The sequence below is a fragment of the Monodon monoceros genome, unplaced genomic scaffold, assembly GCF_005190385.1.
Source record: "Monodon monoceros isolate NGI ecotype Baffin Bay Population unplaced genomic scaffold, NGI_Narwhal_1 Super_Scaffold_18, whole genome shotgun sequence".
Lineage (NCBI taxonomy): Eukaryota > Metazoa > Chordata > Mammalia > Artiodactyla > Monodontidae > Monodon > Monodon monoceros.
In genome coordinates, this window is record NW_021703774.1 from 131,880,300 (window position 1) to 131,900,792 (window position 20,493).

The window sequence follows — 20,493 nt, forward strand, 5'->3', positions numbered from 1 at the left end:
CTGTGACTCAGGATTGCCACAAATCTTCAATTTGTAAAAAACATGATATCTGTGAAGTGCAATAAAGTGAAGCACAATAAAACAAGGTATGCCTGTATTTTCATTTTACGATGAGAATTAGGCTTGGAGAGGTTAAATGATATACTCAAAGTCTCTCATCTAGAAAGATCAAAGCTAGATCTGTCTGACTACAAATCTGTCCACTTCCACACTCTCGGTATCTAAAAACTAAGCTATCAAAAGGAAAAGAACAAACTCTTTTCAGTTGTTTGTTAGCTTCCTCATGTATGACTTCGATACAGATGAAAATCTCCTCAGTACAAAATCAGTGATCGCTTATATTATCTCTAGGACGATTTTCCAGGTCCTCCTCTCAGACCCTTCCATCTAACTTCACATCGAAAGCCTGGAGTGAGGCAGGATGAAAGCCTGTGACTTCTCATTGGGGGTGTGTCCTGACACTATTACATTTTCTTAGACAAAATATTGACCTAGTTGTTAAGAAGACAAGTCCAGAGCCTATTTATGTTTCTCGGGGTTTACTATAGATTGCTTGTAAGGAATTTCCTGATCCGCCCGCAAGACAACACTTGTAAGGCAGAGGTTCAGGTTAACTGTTCTCCATACGGTTGTTCTTTCCTCTCCCTAGTGATTGATGTTCTGTCACGGGCACTCCATGACATGTAAAGACATCTGGAGAATGTCACCTACAGGTAAACAGTAAAACACACCATTAGATTTCCCTGTAGGTTTCCTAAGAAAATAGTGTAGTGGGGATCCTAAGTCTATTTTTTTTTCTTCCATTATCACGTCTAATTGTTCAGACTTCCTAGAACCACGTACAAGTTGACATCATGTCAGAAAGAGCAGAGAAAATATAGAGATAATACCTTTATAGTACATATGAAAAAGATTTTTTTTTAACCCATGGAATCAAATGTAAGAGAAACGTTACATTTCAGCTCAGGGTTTTAGGAGAAATTAAATAACAATTGGAATGTAATATGTGTATGTATGCTTTAAGTTGTACATGGAAACGACCTCTGTATGTCCAGCATTTAGTTTCATAACTTACTTTTATTGCTTTTTACGTGCCTGTAAGATTTAGATGTTATTGGCTGGTTAGCTTAGTTGTAAGAAACATGATGCTAGTAAATCCAAGGCACAAATTCAGTCTAATCTCTTATAATCCAGATAGTTGTAAGACTGTATCCTCTAAAACTAAACTCAAAGAAAATATGTGTATTTACTGCTATGTCCCTAATACCTAACCATTTTTGGCATATTAGCGTTTTACTGATAACGTACCCTCAACATCATCTGGTCAAAAGATTTTTAAAAAAAGAAATAATCATACCTGGTGAAATCTCTGCCTCTTGGTAGCATGGGCAAGTCACTTAAACCCTCTAACCCTCATTTCTTCATTTCTAAAATGGCGATAATAAATCCTACCTTATAGGTTGACGTGATGATTAAGGGAAATGATGTACTGAAAGCATTTAGCACAGTGTCTAGAGCTCCAAACATAATAAAAATAGCTCCAATTTATTGAATTCTTACTTTGTACTAAGCACTGTGCTATGCATTTTTCAAGCACTATTGCACCTCACTGCGGTTGCAGTAATAGTTGATAGATGATGGGTATTATATGATCCCCCATTACAGATCAGGAAACTGAAGTTTAGGGGGTTAACGAAACTTGCTCAAGGTTACACAGTATATTTCTTAAGATTATTTTACTTGCAAGAACAGAAAAACCAACTCAATCAAGAAAAGTTATTGCCTCACCTAACAGAAAAGCCCAGAAGTGCACTAGCTTTGGACACAGTTTGGTCCAGAGGATCACGATATCATCAGAGCAATGGCTCTCTCCCTGTGATTTTTCTCAGCTCTGGCTTCTCTCCCCTGATGATACCAACATGGCTGTAGGCAGCTGCCAGGTTTACTTCACATCTAGATGGAAAGAGTGACCCATCTTGCAACTTTTGAAACAAAGCCTTCAACACTAACTGCAGCCTCTAAAGAGCATCCCAGAAGCAATCACCATGGCAGGGGATGGGATTGTCCTAACTGACTGGAGCCAAGGATGGGCACAGTCAACAGTACCTAAACAGAGCTCTACCGCATGGTGAGGGACATGCAACCACGAGGTCTGTAAGTAATGAATAAAAACCTGTTACCTTTGTCCTCTTTGAGCAAAAAAAGTAACAAGATGATCCTTTGAAGATTGGTCTGAAAGTATATTTAATCTGAACAAAAACAATGTAGCAAAATTTTACATTGATATGATAGTGGATTTGCATTGACACATTTGCTTTACTATTTACAAGGTATTTTTTTCTGACCTGAATTATATCCTCAACACCAACCTATGAGATTGGAAGGACAAGTGGCATTTACTCACAGGGGAGAAAACTAAAGCTTGGAGTAATTAGGCAAATTACCCAAGTATGCACTCCAAGTAAATGGCTGAACTGGGATTGGAAGGAAAGGATTCATTGGTTTGTAATCTTGTGCTCATTCAGCAATACCACATTCTTTGGAGAGAGAGGCGTTACCTCCATTTTTTATCTGGAAACCGAAGCTCAAAGATATTAAGCAACTGTGTGCCCAGCACTACTCAGCAAGTAACAGCAGAATTGAGATTCAAACCCTCATCTTCTGACTCCAGAGTCTGTGCTCAACCATTTACTACTTCAGTTGGCAAATCTCATAAAGGAAGTGGGAATGCAAAGGGTTTCTTTCCCTTCACCCCTCTCCTGTGAACAGTGGGGCAATACCCTCTCTTCCCTCACTTAAAAGCACTCACTGTAATACTCTATGGCAGGTGGTAAAAATTATCTATTTTAAGTATATTCCAATACATGGAGATAAAATTCCTGGTAATTGTCCTATAATGTTTTTTTTTAATTGAAGTATAGTTGATTTACAATGTTGTGTTAATTTCTGCTGTACAGCAGAGAGACTCAGTTATACATATATACATTCTTTTTTATATTCTTTGCCATTATGTTTTTTTCTTCTTTTTTTTTTTTTTTGCGGTACCCGGGCCTCTCACTTTTGTGGCCTCTCCCGCCGCGGAGCACAGGCTCCGGACGCGCAGGCTCAGTGGCCATGGCTCACGGGCCCAGCCGCTCCATGGCATGTGGGATCTTCCCAGACCGGGGCACGAACCCGTGTCCCCTGCATCGGCAGGCGGACTCTCAACCACTGTGCCGCCAGGAAAGCCCTACATGTAATAGTTTGCATCTGTTAACCCCAAACTCCTAGTCCATCCCCTCCCTCTTCCCCCTCCCTCTTGGCAACCACAAGTCTGTTCTCTTTGTGAGTCTGTTTCTGTTTCGTAGATAGGTTCATTTGTGTCATATTTTAGTTTCCACATATAATTGACATCATGTGGTATTTGTTTTTCTCTTTCAGACTTACTTGACTTAGTATGATAATCTCTAGTTGCATCCATGTTGCCGCAAATGGCATTATTTCATTCTTTTTTATGGCTGAGTAATATTCCATTGTGTGTGTGTGTGTGTGTGTGTGTGTGTGTATACACACCACATCTTCTCTATCCATTCATCTGCTGATGGACATTTAGGTTGTTTCCATGTCTTGGCTATTGCGAATAGTGCTGCTGTGAACATTGGGGTGCAGGTATCTTTTCAAATTAGAGTTTTGTCTGGATGTATGCCCAGGAGTCGGATTGCTGGATCATATGGTAATCCTATTTTTAGTTTTCTGAGGAACCTCCATACTGCTTTCCATAGTGGCTGCACCAACTTACATTCCCACCAGCAGTGTAGGAGAGTTCTCTTTTCTCTGCACCCTCTCCAGCATTTGTATAACGTGTTTTTATTTGAGACCGAGAGAGTTCCTTAATCTGGTAAGAAATATCTCTCATTTCACTGTGGAAAGAAAACACCATCAGTGTGCTTCCCCTTTGTACCTTACTCCCTAACTTCCATCGTAAAACCAATAGCCTTCAAAGGTAGGCCAGCGACTCTAGCTTTTTAATGACAAAGAACTCCTTTTATATGACCTGGCTGTACGTGCATGGACTTGTGCAAACAAGTTCTCTCTATCTTGAAGGGTTGGAGGGTCTAGACACATGACCAGGGCCTCTTGCTGCGCTGGCTGTTTAGGAGCTGAGATCCTTGGGCATGGGGCACATAAGTCACAGTGTGGTCCTGCTTCCAGGTCTCAGAGTTGCTATGATGTCATCAAAGACCAATCAGGACCGCTGATCATCATGTGATCTCTGGTGCTACCAAATTCCAGCCAAAAGCAAGATTGGTGATTTTAATTAGTCTGAGTGGCCTAATTATATGAGAGAAAATATAACATTTTTAGTTAGGTTCTTTGAAATATTAAGCATAACTGGCAGATTCCAATAACAACTTCACAGGCCCCAAGGGGCCTGGGACTTCTTCCTGGGCAGCGTGGGTTTACAATCAGATTTGCTTTTTTCTCTCCAGAATATAAAAGAAAGTAAAATTAACATGTATTAATTTTGACCAATATATCAAATTATAACCATATTTTTGTGGGTTAGTGATGATGGATGGTCTACCCAAGGATTCTGTTGTTCCATATTTAAGGATTTTTTAAAGTATTATTTTTGCGGAGAAACAAGTGGAATTTAATTTTTTCCACAACTCTTCCCCTCTGATGTTAGAATACCTTGAGAAGAAGCAAGGGCAACATGACTAGTCTTATTTTTAATTTGGGAAAATGGGATGATAACATTTTCCCTGCCTGCTTCCTAGGGTTATTAGGGGTTTTAAGTAAAATAATGTGTATCTGCTTTGTACAACATCCAAAATGCTGTGCCCGGGTTGATTCTAGCGTTGTCTTAGCCTGGGTGATAAGATTATTATTTAGGATAGGCCATTTCCAAAAGGATGGCCGTTTGCCTGATGCGATACAACCCAGAATTGATGATGATCTGTTCTTATCCAAGGGTGAGAAAAAGGGAAACTTATTTGTAGCATGTTTTGGCTTAGTCTAATTTAGGAATGTGCATGTGTGTGTGTGTGTTTAACCTAGTTATTCTATTAATCCTACTATGAGTAATAATTAATCAGTGTCCCTGATTTCCATCAATTTCAACATTCTGATGCCTAAATCTAGAGAACTAAGATCAATGTTTTCTGGAAGGGCCAGCCCATTCTCCAGATGATGGATTGGGAGGATGGGGACTAATATTTGCGGAGTACTACTGAGGACAAGATGCCACAACGTTTCCTCCTTTTAATCCTGGCAGCAGCTCTCAAGGCACAGGGCATTCTCCCCACCTACGTATAAGGAAACGGAGGCTCCCAGGGCTGGGTAACTGGGCCAAGGTCACACAGATAGTCCAGGAGTTTAACTGGGTTTGTGAGACTCACAAGACTTTACTGCCCTTCACACGCTGTCTCTCACACTGAACATGAGAGCAGTTGCCAGGGCAACATGGGAAACATGTATTCGGGGCCCTTCATTCTTGCACCCAGGGCTTTTCTTGTGCTCCATAAGCTCTGAAACTTCCCATGATCTCACCTCTCAACACTCATCTCTTGCCAGGAGGCAACCAGCTAACTGAAGGGTGTTCACGACAAAGGCCCAGCAGCCCTCGGGAACACAAACTGGCCCATAGTAAGTGCTCAGTGAATTCAAGTCCAAGGATTGAAAGAATGAGTGACTGGAGGGATGTATAAATGAATCCAAACAAGCAAGCTATAGGAGTCATTTTAATGCTGAGACAGTTTCGGGGTGAGCTTTATTTATAATATAGTGAAGATTTGGAAAGTCTCACGCATGCGCACAGGGGTGTTTCTACTTCACGCCCTCCCAGCCCCCGGGTCGTGTAAGCCTCGGCTCTACCACAAACACTCCATGGCAGGGGATGGACAAACCCCGCCAGTTCTGCATGCTCTAATATCTCACTCACCCTCTGCTCTGCTTTATGTGTCTTCATAGGACTTCTCTCCATCAGAAGTGATAGACCTCTTTGACTCTATGGCTACCCAAGGTCATTGGGGTCACCAGGTTTGATCTGAGCTGATCACAAGTAGCTAACTCCTCCTCCCAAGGGAACTGGTTCAGGAAACACTGACGATTCAAGGGCTGAAGATGTGGGTTCAGATCCTGCCTTCCTCACCACTGTGTGACGGCTCGGGTCACTCTGCACCTTTGGGCCTCAGCTTATCCTTACTGTACGTTGTGAGGCTGGAGAGAGCTTTGCCACTACCCCTGCCTCATGGCACTGCAAGCCCGCCCCGTGCCCGGGTCCTCCTCGAGGGCAGGGGCTCCATCACAGCCTTCTTTTTTATCCTCAAGCCAAAGGTCTGCTCCATACCTGTTTCCTAAATCAGTATAAAGAATAGTAACTAACATTACCTTTTTTATTTATCGAAGTCTAGTTCATTTACAAAGTTGTGTTAGTTTCAAGTGTATAGCAAAGCGATCAGTATACACACACACATACTTTTTCAGATTCTTTTCCAGTATCGTTTATTACAAGATATTGAGTATAGTTCCCTGTGCTATACAGTAGGTCCTTGTTTATTACCTAATTTATATGTACTAGTATTAACTCTTTAATGTTGTCTGGCAAATTCCTCACAATGGGAGTCTCCATCTTTCTGTGGAAGAGGCTAATTTTCCTTTTAGGTTTGCCCTAACGTTTGTGCACAGGGGTGTTTCTACTTCACCCCCTCCCAGCCCTAGGGTTGTGTAAGCCTCGGCTCTACCACAAACACTCCATGGCAGGGTATGGACAAATCCCACCAAATCCTGCCATAGTCCAGCCTCTGCAGCCAGACAGACCCGGATCTGAGGCTGGCTCATTCTAGGTGACTTACTTTACTCTGTAAGGCTCAATCTGCTTCTTCTGGAAAATGGAGTCGATGCTTCCTGGGGGTCGGTGTGAGGACCACATGTGTGTCCAGTGCTGGCATGAAGAAGTCAGTGCCAGCAGTGAGTGTCAGCGTCACAGGTGAGGCCACACCCGTGTGCCCTCAGCCCCCCGGGCTGGCCTGCAGCAGCAGTGGAGAGTTTCTTTTCCACTGCTCTCCTCACCCTCCTGCTTCCTGAAATGCCCCTCCTGAGGCATTTCTCTGGCACTACAGGATTTCGCTCAGCCTCAAGCAGGGGCAACCCACAAGTGCAGGGTGAGGGGAGCTCCCCGGGGTATTCCACAAACAGTGGGGCATCAGAGTCAGTGGATAAATGTCACATCCTCTTGGGATGATTCTAGGTTGTGTTCCCCAGTCTATCATAGGGTCCCCTGTGGGACTGAGTCCCAGTCGCCCACAGCTTTAACCCACTCATTAATGCATCCTGCATTGGCTTTCTCCCTCCCCACTCTGTGTCCACTTCCTTATGTGAGCTTCCTGAGAGCAAGGCCAGATAAACGACCTGGTGCCTACCTACTTTCCCCTGGTGCCTGTCTGAGGGCCTGCTTTTGGGGAGACCCAAACTGGGAAGTTAGCTATCAAACATTATTATTATTATTGAGTCCCCATAACAATCCCACTTAACAGATGACAAAACTGAGGTTCAGAGAGGTGGGAACTGGCCCATGGTTACGCAGCACATAGTTCTAATAATCCTTACCTCTCAGGGTTGTTATGAGGAAGTAATGAGTCAACTCTCAAATATAAATGGGCTTCATAAACTGTAGTATTGGGCACGAGTTGTTTATTGTCCCTTCATAATGCCACCTCTTCTAATGATGGTGACACGGAAAGTGATCCTCTGATGCCCAAGTACAATAGCTAATCATTCCTCATTCAGGCCCCGTAATCAGTCCCCAGAGCAGCCTCAGAGTTTGAACGTGTTACCCGTGATTCATAGACTCTGGACGTGGAGTGACCCTAATAGCCGCCCCTGCAGTGGGAGTTTTGACCTGGAAATCATAGTCCAGGCATAAAGTGGTTTTTACACACACGCGACAGCCCGCCTGGGGGCAGGAGAAGTTTATTTAACAGCCGGAAGAGATTGCGGAGTAACACTCAAAGGCCTTGTCCAGAACGCAGAAATCTGTCGGGGGTCGAAATGTGAAGGAAACGCAGGCTGGGGAGACAAACCAGTTTTGGGGAATCCTGCTCAGAAGCGCTCCAACTTACTCTGCAGGGGACATTCAGGCTGGATTGTTCTGGAAATGCGGTCACTAGGGCTCAGCAAGGTCCTGAGTCACTGACAATAAGACCAGTAACCAGAGCAATAACAAGAGCCACCATTCGTGAGTGGATGAATAATGAATCACCTCTTACGAGCCAGGCGCCGAAAGCACTTGACGTGCAGGAGCTGCTTTGATTCCTGCAGCCATTCTGTGAAGTGGATGTGATCGTCTCACTTTATAGATGAATGCAGAAATCAGAGCCTAGAGAGCTTGGGTGACTTGACCCAGAGTCACAGTGTGGACTGTCCCCATCCTCCAAGCTCGTGGGCCCCAGATTTAAGGCCATCTGATGCCATTAGATGAGGGTGCGTTAGCTGTTTGGCTTGTTGGTTGGTTTATAATGCACAAAAATACAGTGTGATGTGGAGAAGTGTCTTTTGAATCAGACAGACCTTAGACAAATTCCCTCACTTTCCCAGGACTAATTTCACCCCTACCAAATATTCAGTGATATCTTCTTCACAGAGCAGCCACGAGAAGGTAGTGAGTTTATGCATGTATGTGCCTGGCACATGGTGACCAATCACCACTTGATGTTTCTCTTTCCCTTTCAAACTTATGGCTTATAGTCCAGTTACTTCCAAAGATGATTTGCAAAGGAAAGTTTGGGGCCAAAATCTAAGAGGAGATTCACTTCTTGCCAGGCTTCAAATGGTTTAAGAGATTCTTTTGTAAGGCAGAGAATGTCAAGAGACAAATACAAGACGGGTTTTTCAATGAGGTCTTTTGTTTTCTACTCAAGGTAATATTACATAATATTCAGGCAATACCTTCCCTGGTTTCTCTGCCCTCTGCCAGTGAGCTGTCTCTCTTTGAACTATTACAAAGGTGGCAGCAGAGCTGGAGCGCCTTCCTTACCCCCAGCCTCGCTGACATATGAATGGCAGACAGAGGTCCCATGGTCAAGTTCAATGACCACAACTGGTCACTGACTCTCTTCCTTAAAGGGAACTGCCTCTCCCTGTTTTTACTCAAGATGTTGATAAGATGTTGAACTAGGCTAAGTTTCTACGTGAGACTTATGAAAAGTAATAATGATCAAAATAAAACAAAAATTAAAACTAAAGTTTTCTTAGGGCCAAATATACCACAAACAGGAGAGGGCCACTTCTTGGAGAAGATGGTATGGTGAAGGTGGACGACACAGACAGAGCTGGTTTACTACTCATAGGACTGAGGCTAATGGTCACACAAGTTATATGCTGCACACCTCCAAAGGGCGCCATCCACCCAAACTACAATGTGGACAACACCTGGTAGAGTTATACAACAAGGCAGCCCTACCTATGATGCTTTTATCCTTTCTGTCAAGGAGAATGATCATCAGGGTAGAACATAATTAAGGGTGAACTGAAGTTCTAGGTGGAAGAAGAGATGGTCAGAGAGAACCTGGATGCCTTTATTAATGTTTATAATCACAGTAGGCAATAGTAATAGTTAACACTTAAGGAGTAAAACTTGTCAGAAATTCTACTAAGCACTTTGCATATATTATCCCATTTTACCCTCAAGTATAATATTGTTGCCAACAGCCGTTCTTCCCCACCCCTTCCAGCAAAGCTTTATTTTGTTTAAATGGCAGTGTGCCTTGCCCAAGGAGATAAATCATGATCATCTAAGTCAGTCATAGCAATGCTGTCTCCCTAAGCCAGTGATTGGTCTAGGAGTAGGTATGTGACCAGATCTGGCCAATGAGAAATAGAGAAAAGTCTAATGTTTTCCAGGATGGCAAATATTTTCCCCGGCCGAGAAAGATGAGAGAGGCCACAGAAAACGCTGGTTTTTTGTTGTTGTTTGTTTATATTATTTTACATTTTTAACTGAAGTATAGTTGATTTACAATGTTCTGTTAATTTCTGCTGGACAGCAAAGTGATTCAGTTATACATACATACATATATATATTCTTTTCCATTACGGTTTATCTCAGGATATTGAATATAGTTCTCTGTGCTATACAGTAGGACCTTGTTGTTCATCTGTTTTGTTTTTTTTTTATAAACCTGTGTCTTCTATCCCTGCTTTGCAAGTTTTGTGTTAAGATATGATGTCTGTTGCTGCTGTGGCCTTTTAATGAACTTGAGAACAGGCCAAGAGAACCATGAAGATACCAACCTAGAATGCCAACATCCCTGTATTGCTGAGCCAATGCTGGCACTGCCTCCCTTGAAACCTTTTATGAAATGAGATAATTAAATGTCTGTATTGTTTATGCCACTGCTAATTAAGTATTCTCTTACTTGCACCTGAAAGAAGTCCTACTGATAAAACATTTTTGGTTCCATTTTGCAAATTAGTTAACTCTCCCAGTGTCACCCAGCGAGTAAATATGTTTCAAGCCAGGTCTGTCTGGGCCTGAGCTTTTCACTGCCGCCATTCTGCCTGGGGCCAAGTCTAAGGTCCAGGGGAATTACATTCCAAGGGCACTATGCTGGCCCAACCAAATAAGAAGAACTCTCAACAGTAGACAGTTTCGACGGGGAGGGAGCTCTAGGTTACTGGAAATAGTCAAGCAAAGACAAGACTACCATCCGTAAGGTTTGTTGGAAAAGAGAGTCTGGCTCTGAGTAGGGACAAGTGAGGAAGTGGGACTGTGAGTGAGAGGCAAATGTTCTGTGAATGTGTTCTGGATTAGAACCAAGTGGATCCAAAGACTAGGTAAAAAGAAGTTGCAGCCCTGGCTAACCAGGGTTTCAGTCTGAGACAGCATCTCAGTCATCTGTGCTCAAGGAACAGGTATGATGGCTCTGCTTCTGGACCACCAAGGGCAATGATGTGGTGACCCATAAAGGTCAGGTCTGAGTCTACATCAGGGTCCTAGCTCTTCCATTTCTTACCTGTGAACCTCAGCTTCCCCCTTTGTCAAATGGGAAGAATGCACTTGGTATACTTCGCAGGGCCACTGTGAGGATTAAATGAGATGATTGTACATGTCCACAAAGATTTATTGAGGACCTACTATGTGCCTAGCCTTCTGCTGAATCCTGATGTCTGTGTCAGCTGTAAAGGGTTCCCCAAATTTAAAATGTTAAGTATTATTCTTTATTTTAAAAAACTGTCCAACTCTTCTCTCCTTCCCACCCCACCAAGGGAATAAAACAAGGACCCCATTTATCTATTTTGAAAGAAATTGAGCTCTTATCCAGGAAAATAGAAGAAATGGCTCCAACAGACAGTTTCCAGCAATACAAATCCCCCAGTGGCCTCTCTCTGCCACCGCTCAATAATGGTGTTTGCTATAAATCAGAGAGCTTCTTTATCAAGTGCCTTGGAAGCGCTTGGGACCAATTTAGCCCTAGAGTGAGATTAATCACAAATGCTTCTTTAGAAAGAGTGATGGGTGTGAATAAGAAGGGTCAGTAGAGATCATTTCGATTTACCCCGATTGCTATAGATAGCTGGAGTTTGCAGAACTAGGGCTCTAAGTTTTTAACATTTCTGTTTGAGAAAAATTATTGCAACCAGAACTCTTCTATACCCCTAACAATGGCCTAGAAGGACAGGGGAAGGAGCTAATGTTTTTTTAAAGTACCTACTATATGTGCCAGACGCTATGTTTACATCATCTGTTTTAATCCCCATAACAACTCCATGAGATAGGTCTGGTTACCCTCATTTTTGAGACCTAGAGCAGGGAAATGCCTTGTACAAATGACCAAGTGGCAGAGATGAGAATAAAATGCAGGTCTGTATGACTGCAAAATCTTACCACGGGGCCTCTCAGGACCTTGACTGTAGATCCCTGGCAGCAGAGTTCCATGTAGTCGCCAAGACAAAACTGGAAGCGGTTTCCTGAGACTGCTGGCCCCAGCAATGACGTCTGAAACAGTCCTCTAGGAGCCAGCTTTCACGGCACTGTTCTGTGGTGGCCTTCTCAAACATCTCACATGTTTTCATAAGACAGAGAATGAATGAATGGATGGATGAGTAGGACTCTGCCTCCTCTCTGCTCATGCACAGTATGGCAGCCACGGAGGGTGTGGACCCACTCAGCACCCCCTTCAAGAGAACCTGCTGTGGGGAGCTTAGCTTACTGGTGATCCGTAAGTTTCACCTGGATGGCTCCCAGCCAGTGACTGGGCACAGCAGGGGTGCTAGCTCTGGGCTGGGCCATTCCTGCCTCACAGGAGGCACCTGTAATAGACAGCCTTTGCTTGGGGACTCCCTGTTGGTCTAGCTGAGACTTTCTTACAATGGCACTAGTCAGAAGTCCTCCCGACTCAGTCCTCCTTCCTTCCCACTCTCCCTTCCTATGCGTCAGACCTCATCACGGTCTGCAGGCTCTCCCTGCCTACTCCCCTCCACACATCATTCACCTACATTTCTCCAACACATCTCTGGCACATCTAATCCCGTCTTGGTGTCTGCTTCTTGGGAGACTCTAGTAGACAAACATGGTGATTCTATTTCCCCAACCCAAATGTCTATCACCAGGAAAACAGATCGATATGATGATACTGACATGCGGTGGAATGCTATCGAGCAGTGAAAATGAATGAATTAGAGATAAAGGCCTCAACATGGATACATCTCAAAAATACAATATTGAGCAAAAACAAAAAAAAGTTGCGAGTGATAGATGCAGGATGTAATATGTATATAAAGTTTTAAAACATGCAGAACAAAGCATTACATCATTTGTAGATATGTACATATGTAATCAAAGTATAAAAGCACACTAGGTAGTAATAAGCTCCAACTTCAGGAGTGAGGCTGCCACCGGGGAGAGAAAGAAAGGAGAATGCAGCCAGGTTTTCTATTTTAAGCTGGGTGGTTGGTACATGGTTGCTCATTGCACCTGTGCTTTTTATCTGCCTAAAGTATGTCATAAAAAAAATTAATATATATTAATTCATACCCAACAAATCGCCTCTTTTTTTTTACATCTTTATTGGAGTATAATTGCTTTACAATGGTGTGTTAGTTTCTGCTGTATAACAAAGTGTATCAGTTATACATATACATATGTTCCCATATGTCTTCCCTCTTGCGTCTCCCTCCCTCCTACCCTCCCTATCCCACCGCTCCAGGCGGTCACAAAGCACCGAGCTGATCTCCCTGTGCTTCGCCTCTTTTGAAAATATATTAAAATGATTTGAAATTGGCTCTGCTTCGGAAAATCCCGGATCTATGTTGTCACATGCCAGCAACGGAGCCTTAGTCTACTGTGGCTTTTCCTGCACTGAGTAGCAATTCCTTATTTTTATGCTTGTTCTACTCTCTTTCTCTCCCTGACCCTCACTGGGCCATGAGTTCTAAGAAGACTCTCATTTCCTTATTTCTGAATCCCCAGTGGTTATGACAGTAGCAGGGGAGCAATATGTGTTTATTATGTTTTTAATAATCAGGAGGTGGTAAAACGAGGGACTGGGAAGAGAGAGGGCAGGTAGAGCAGATGGCAGAGCATAGGTAGCTTTTCCAAAAGCCGAGAAGGCACCTTCGTCTGAGCAGCGCTGCGTGTGGGTGATAGGTCTGCTGTGGGGCACCGGGGTAGCCAGGTCAGAGGGTCTGATGCCTGAGTTCCTAGCACTATGCCAGCCACTTTGTTAAATGCTTCGTGTGTTTTATTTTCAGTCTTCACAGCTTGGGGAGTTCGGCATTACAGCCCCTTTTTACAGATGAGAACATTGAGGCTCAGCAAATTTGAGAACAGCTGGAGCCGCCCAGCTGCTCACTAGCAGAGCCAGGTCACACAAAGGGCTTTCTGGTCCCAGTGGTCCACTGTGGGGCTCTGCCTCTGGGTCCTGTGTCTGTTTTACACAAGTCAAGTGATGTGTTTGCTGCGAGGCCAATCATCCAGGTAATAATGTGTTCGGTTATTCATTTACCACTCCTACGTCCCAGGCCCCAGAACACATAGCACAGACTCGGACCCACTGACCGTCTAGCAGGGGACACAGAGACACAGACAGGTGCCTGTGCAGTGGGATGAGTTCCATGATAGGTGAAGGTCAAGGGGCAGTGGCAGCACAAAAAGTGGCACATCACCCAGTGTCGAGTTGTCCCGGCTACTTGGAGGAAGTGACCTCCAGAGGAGACCCCGGTGGAGCCGGTGAAAGGAAGAGGGGTGAGCGTGTGGCAGGGGAGGGAGCTTGTTTCTTCAAGAAAGAACTGCTTCTCTGATGCCTGAAGAAGGGAGAGTAAAGTGACAGGGCTTCATGTGATACCACTTGGACGTCCTCCCTTTCCTCTGCCTTCCAGGTTCAGAATTCAGTGCTCCAGGGACTTCGGCTGGGCACCCACAATGCTTCTGCTCACACTTACCTGATTCGTATTAGTCCGGGTCCTTAGAGAAAGTAGAAACCAGAAACCGAGACAGGATTAAACATGCAGGAAATCTGAAACAGGAGAGAAAATGAAGGGGAAGCCAGGAGACGCTGCAGGAGCTACAGTGTGTGGAGTTGATGTGACCCTGAGTAAAGGACAGAGGCAAGGCAGAAGGGTTGGGTAGAGGGGTCTTAGAGAACCCTAAGTTTGGCAAGGCTGTCTGGGAGTCCTTGAGCCCAAGTTGCCTGGGAGAAGAGACCCAAGTCTTCCAGGAATGGCTCTGCCTGAGTGTCCCTGCTGGGCTCTGCCACTGGCTGGGAGCAGCCAGGGACCAGCGTGGTGCAAAGGCGGTGCTGGACTTCAGAGCACAGTGGGTGGGACCACTGGTCAGTTACACTCCCTGAGGTTGGACACCTGAGAGGCATGTTCTTATAGCTACCACACTGCCCTAGGTTTGTTCATCCCCAAAGTCCAGCTTCTCCCTTGGCCTCAAGGCCTGAGTTCTAATGGGGGAAACACGTCTGACCAGAGGTAGTATAAGGGTACAGCTTGGAGCCATTGCCCCAGCTCGGACACTTACCAGCTGCGTACTTTAGTCAAGCTACTTAACACCCCAGTTTTCTCATCTGAAAATGTGGATACTAACACTATGTCATAGGGCTGTTGTAAGATTAAATGAATTAAGACACATGACAAGTGCTCGATAAATGTTATCCACTATGACTTTAATGGAGCCATTTTGGTTCGGAGGCTGTTTCAAAGCATCACTTTGATAGGGCTGCATCGAATGCGAAACACCATATGCCCTACCACTGATGTGACAGGTACACCCAGCCCCACTCTCCCCATCTTTTGCAAAGCTTCTCCTGACCCTGAGGCTCAGTTTGGGGTCCTCCTCTGATCCTGCAGTTTCCCTCGCCCATGGAACTTTCCACAACGATTGGTTGCAATTTTGTCATTGTTGTCCACTAAACTGAGAGTTCCTGAGGGGTGGGGACTGTATCTGCCTCACTGCTGCACCTTCAGAGCCTGGCATGCTGGCTGGTTGCTACCCTAGCAAGGCTCAGACACAAGTCCACTTTGTACCATCTTGCAGGGCATCTGCTTGAGAGGGGCAGGGGCTGCAGTCTCACCCGTGCTCTGGACTCCAGGCTATGTGCTGAGAGGCGATGTGTCTGCCTGGAGGAGGTATGGTGCGCTAACCTGCATTCACTCCCTTAGGTGACAGCTCACCAAGCTGGGCCCCGCGGGGCTGCACCTGCCCAGAGGAGGGTCCTTTTCTTATTTGAAAAAGGTGCTGCCAGCTAACAGCAGCTCTGCCAATCAGTGGGGCTTAGAATGTGTGCAAAAGCATGGCATGGTGCCTCATACTGTGTTAGCGCCTCCTTCCAGAAACTTCTGGAAAGTCTTGCATGAGTCCTTTTGAGTCTCTTTCTGCCTCTGTAATATGAGAGCTTGGGTTCGTGTTCCTCTAAGGTCCTCCACTGCCCTGACGTTCAAGGGCTCGAGGGAGCCGGCTGTTTGGATCTTGCTAAGGTCTGAGGACAAGCGCTGACTCACGTGGAGGTCTGGATCCCGCACATCCTCTCAGCCCCTCGCCTGGTCAGCCTCTCCTCCTCCTCCCAGGAGTCTGCTGGACCAGGCCCCCATTCACCACATATGCTGCATAATTTATACTTTATTAGGTGACTTCATATATCTTACTTCCTTTAATGCTCACAATGACCTAGTCATATTGGTATTATTATCTCGTCTTATAGATGAGGGAAATGAAACTCAGAGAGGTTAAAAATTTGCCCAAGACCACAGAGCTAGTAGTAAAAGGCGGAGCTCAGACTTGAACACAAATCTAGAAAGTAGAATGCCTACGCACTTTCTTTAGGTCGCTTATAATCTTTATCTGCATTGTGTTTCATTCTTCTGTTTAGAGCCTCAGGCTCAGGGGATGTGATTCCACTTCATTCTAGTCCCACCCAAACACCTCATGTATACAATAGGTGCTGTCTAAATGCTGCCTGAGTAAAAGCCAACATGCTTGAGATGCAGTCGCATCATACGTCAACCCCCAGAGAAGCCCCGTGTAGATACAGACCCCGTGTATGCAGGACAGCCCTCAAACTGGTATTTCCTATGTGTGCACTCAGGGCAGCTGGTGTGGCACCTTTAAGAAGACATCTCTGGTTAAAAAATAAGATGCTCTTCTGCCTGTGCCTGTGGCGGTGGATTTGTCAGCCAGATGCTCTGCTTCCCCGTCTCTGCACCATGTCCTTCCCTGTCCTCTCCTCCCCACAGCCCAGGCTCCACATCTCCTCTCATTTAGATCCACTCTTCCTTGACCCCTCTTGCTGTGAGCTCAGCTTCTCCCAACCACACCTTCCTGCCTTTTCCTAGTTTGGGGGCATTCACCCAGAGTCTCCCAGACCCGGCTCCACAGACATCCTGTGGGCAGCAGCCCACAGCCTGCCCTGTCTCAGATCCCAGGCACTACTGAGATGCATGGCAAGAGCTGTACAAATTCGTATGTGCCTGTGATGCCAGGAACTTAGACATATGGGTCCACCAGGCCACACGGATCCATGTCCACTGAGCCAAGAGCAGAGACACAGACATGCATTTATGTCCATGGGGGCAGACCCAGGGCCCGCATGCAAACCCACACGTGTTTCACATGCAAAGTGTGCCCAGATGCACAGGTACATGCACACACACACTCTCCTGTGTGCATGTGACCTTATGCATTTGAGACCGAGTCTGTGGTGTTCATACCCCTCAGTATGCAGATAGCAGTGTATGCAAACTCACTGCTGTGTGCCCTTCCATGGAGACACGCACAGGCATGCAGAGGCAAGGGACAGAAGCTTAGCCACCTCCTAAGTCTGCAGGATTCCATCGCAGCTCGTAACCTTTTCAAAGGCACAGGTTCACACCTTCTCTTTGGGGTCAGCTCTGCCTGTGTCAAGCTGTCTGGCCCTGGGAACAGAGCCAGGGCTTCTGGTCTGGGATTCCCCAGGTGCACACACCCGGCCTGTCACCTCCACACGTAGACTCCCCTCGCACCAGGAGCTTGCTGCTCTCAGCGGGGAAGGAACGGAGGCTGGAGGTAATTAAATCTCTCTTTTCACTTCAGCAACATTGATCTGTACAGGGACATACTCTGACTCCAAAGGATCAAAGCTTTTAATTTCCCAGCTGGAATGTGCTGTTCTTAGACTTGTTTCATGTGTGAGTCAGAAGAGTGAAAAGTACAGCATATTTTCTCATCTTCAAAGCATGCTGTAGCTTGTAAGGCACTTTTGTACCATTTCATTTGAGTCTCACAATAAGCCTGTGGGTAGTAGGTAGTATATGAATTTGCCCATTTTACTGATGGGGAAACTGAGGCTAAAACAACAATAACTGTCACTGATTTCCAGCTACATGTCAGGCACTGGTCTAAGTACTTTGCATGTTTTGATTTTTAAAAATTCCTACCACAACACAGAGGTAGGTCTGTCTTCACCCATATTTTATAGTTGAGGAAACTGAACACAATAAAGTGTTATTCACAGCCTGAGGTTACTTAATGAGCAACCTTTCTGGCTTCACCAGATGCTATATGAAGTTGAAGGGACTTGACACAAGGTATTTGTCTTTTGTTTGTTTGTTTGTTTGTTTTTGCGGTACGCGAGCCTCTCACTGTTGTGGCCTTTCCCGTTGCAGAGCACAGGCTCCGGACGCGCAGGCTCAGCCGCCATAGCTCACGGGCCCAGCCGCTCTGCGGCATGTGGGATCTTCCCGGACCGGGGCACGAACCCGTGTCCCCTGCATCGGCAGGCGGACTCTCAACCACTGTGCCACCAAGGAAGCCCTGTTTGTTTGTTTTTAAATATTTACTTTATTTATTATTTTTTTGGATGCATCAGGTCTTAGTTGTGGCACATGGGATCTTTCGTTGGGGGTGCACGGGCTTCTCTCTAGTTGTGGTGCACAGGCTCAGTAGTAGTGACGCATGGGCTTAGTTGCCCCATGGCATGTGGGATCTTAGTTCCCTGACCAGGGACCGAACCGGTGTTCCCTGTATTGCAAGATGTATTCTTAACCACTGGACCACCAGGGAAGTCCCCGTATATGTCTTTCGGGTAAAAATCTAAAGCAATGACTTCTCCTTCTTCTGACCATCAATAACCACATATATGATTTTCATACATCTACCACCCTTGAAAGAGTTTATCCAGTACAAGCCCTGTATTTATTAAGAAATAGCCTGTCTTATGCCATTTCAAGAGACTTTTTGAAGTTTTGAGAATAGCTTGGATTACCCTGAACCTCTGAAACATTTCTACTGACAGAGATGCCTTGGGATTGAGAAAATTCAGGCTGGAGACACTTAAGATGTGGAAGGGAATTTAATTAAGGTACCTCCTTTATTGATCTGGGTCCAAATCCTGGATTTGCCATTTACCCCTTATATGTCCTTGGTCCAGTAACACACCTCTCTGAGCCTCAGTTTGCTTCCCTGCGGTGTCAGATGGAAAAAATAGCACCCATAACTGGAGCATCAAGGCACAGCAAGGTGATCATGGATAACCCACAACACCACCGAGTGAGGAAAGAAGTATTTGTAATGGTCAGAAACACAATACAGCCAGCAGAAGTACATGAAATAAGTTATGTAAATTGTGAACTATGTGTCAAAGTTCTGTTTGTCCTGAGACAGGGTGGAAATCATCACATTTCTCATCAAGATAGAAAATAAAAACAGAGAAAAATCATGAGCCCTTTGGAATAACTCAGCCACAGAGAAATCTCATTCTTTTCATGGGTGCTCTGTTGGGGCACCCACGGGACTACCATTGCTCATCTCGATGCTTGGCTGCCTCTGTATCCATTAATGTACACATTTTGACTTTTTTTTTTTTAAAGCTCTTTAGTAGTTTAGCTGGGGTCAGTTGTGATTTTGTCCTTAGTTAATGTGCTTATATGAAATCAACTTCAGAAGGAACAAATCTTGCTTTCTCCTTGGCAATCCCTGAGTAGCTCTGACTCCTCAAAGCTTCCATCTCTTGTGTGTCTTCATCGTTGCTCTCTCCTTTCTTGTCCATCCTGCCTTTTCCTTATTTAGAAATGTTTCAAGAGAATGAGTACGAGTCTCAACCACATTAAGACAAATAACTGGGCTCTAGATCAATCCTTTTGATCATGAGCCTCTATTGGCATTGGAAACTTTGAGCATCCAGTATAAATGTATGCACATTTCTTTGTCTACAAATGGTACAGTTACATATGTGCTAATATTTTGTGTGAAAGATATACACAAATGGAGATTTTTAAGATGGGGATTTTTTTAAGCATGAGATAAAAACGAACAATAATTTTAAAATAATTTATTAATGAGACAGAAATGCCCTAAAATATTATGATTTTGAAAACCTTGTTTTAACACTTTCTGAAATAGTTATTTAAAAGTTTGGCCCAACGTTTAATTTATATGAGAGGTTGAATTTAATCATTGTCTTAGCTGTAAGGGACTGCCAACAGCTGGTTTCATCACAGAAAATGTCAGTAAATTGCAAACCTTTGTCTTTTTGAAAAACAATTTTATATCTCAGCTTTATTCTAGACAACCCCTTTAGGTACCCAGCTCTGGGATAACTAGTGAGCCTCTCTTTGGTATAGAAGATTTTCATCGTCTTCACCCAACTCTAGTATTTCAGATAATATAATCTGTAAAGCCACTTAACTGTGCACATGTCCACTACAGTAAACCATGAAATGTTGGAAACCAAAAATTGAATGAGGACTCTGTGGGTAGCTCTTCTGCATTGTGGGACACTTACACTTTCCTCAGGATCCCTCAGGGAGAGTAGGTGACAAATAGATTTAGTAAGGGCATCAGGGCCCATCTGTATATTACATCTTAGTAAACATTAATATTTTACTTATTTTAAGTTTAAGCATATAAATAGAGGGCTGGTATGTTTTCTTCCGCAGCTCCCATACATCATTCTGCATGCCGTCTGGGTAGGTCAACCTCATTCTGCAGACCACTCAGAGAACAGTGAGATTCAGGACTACGGACAGCTACATACA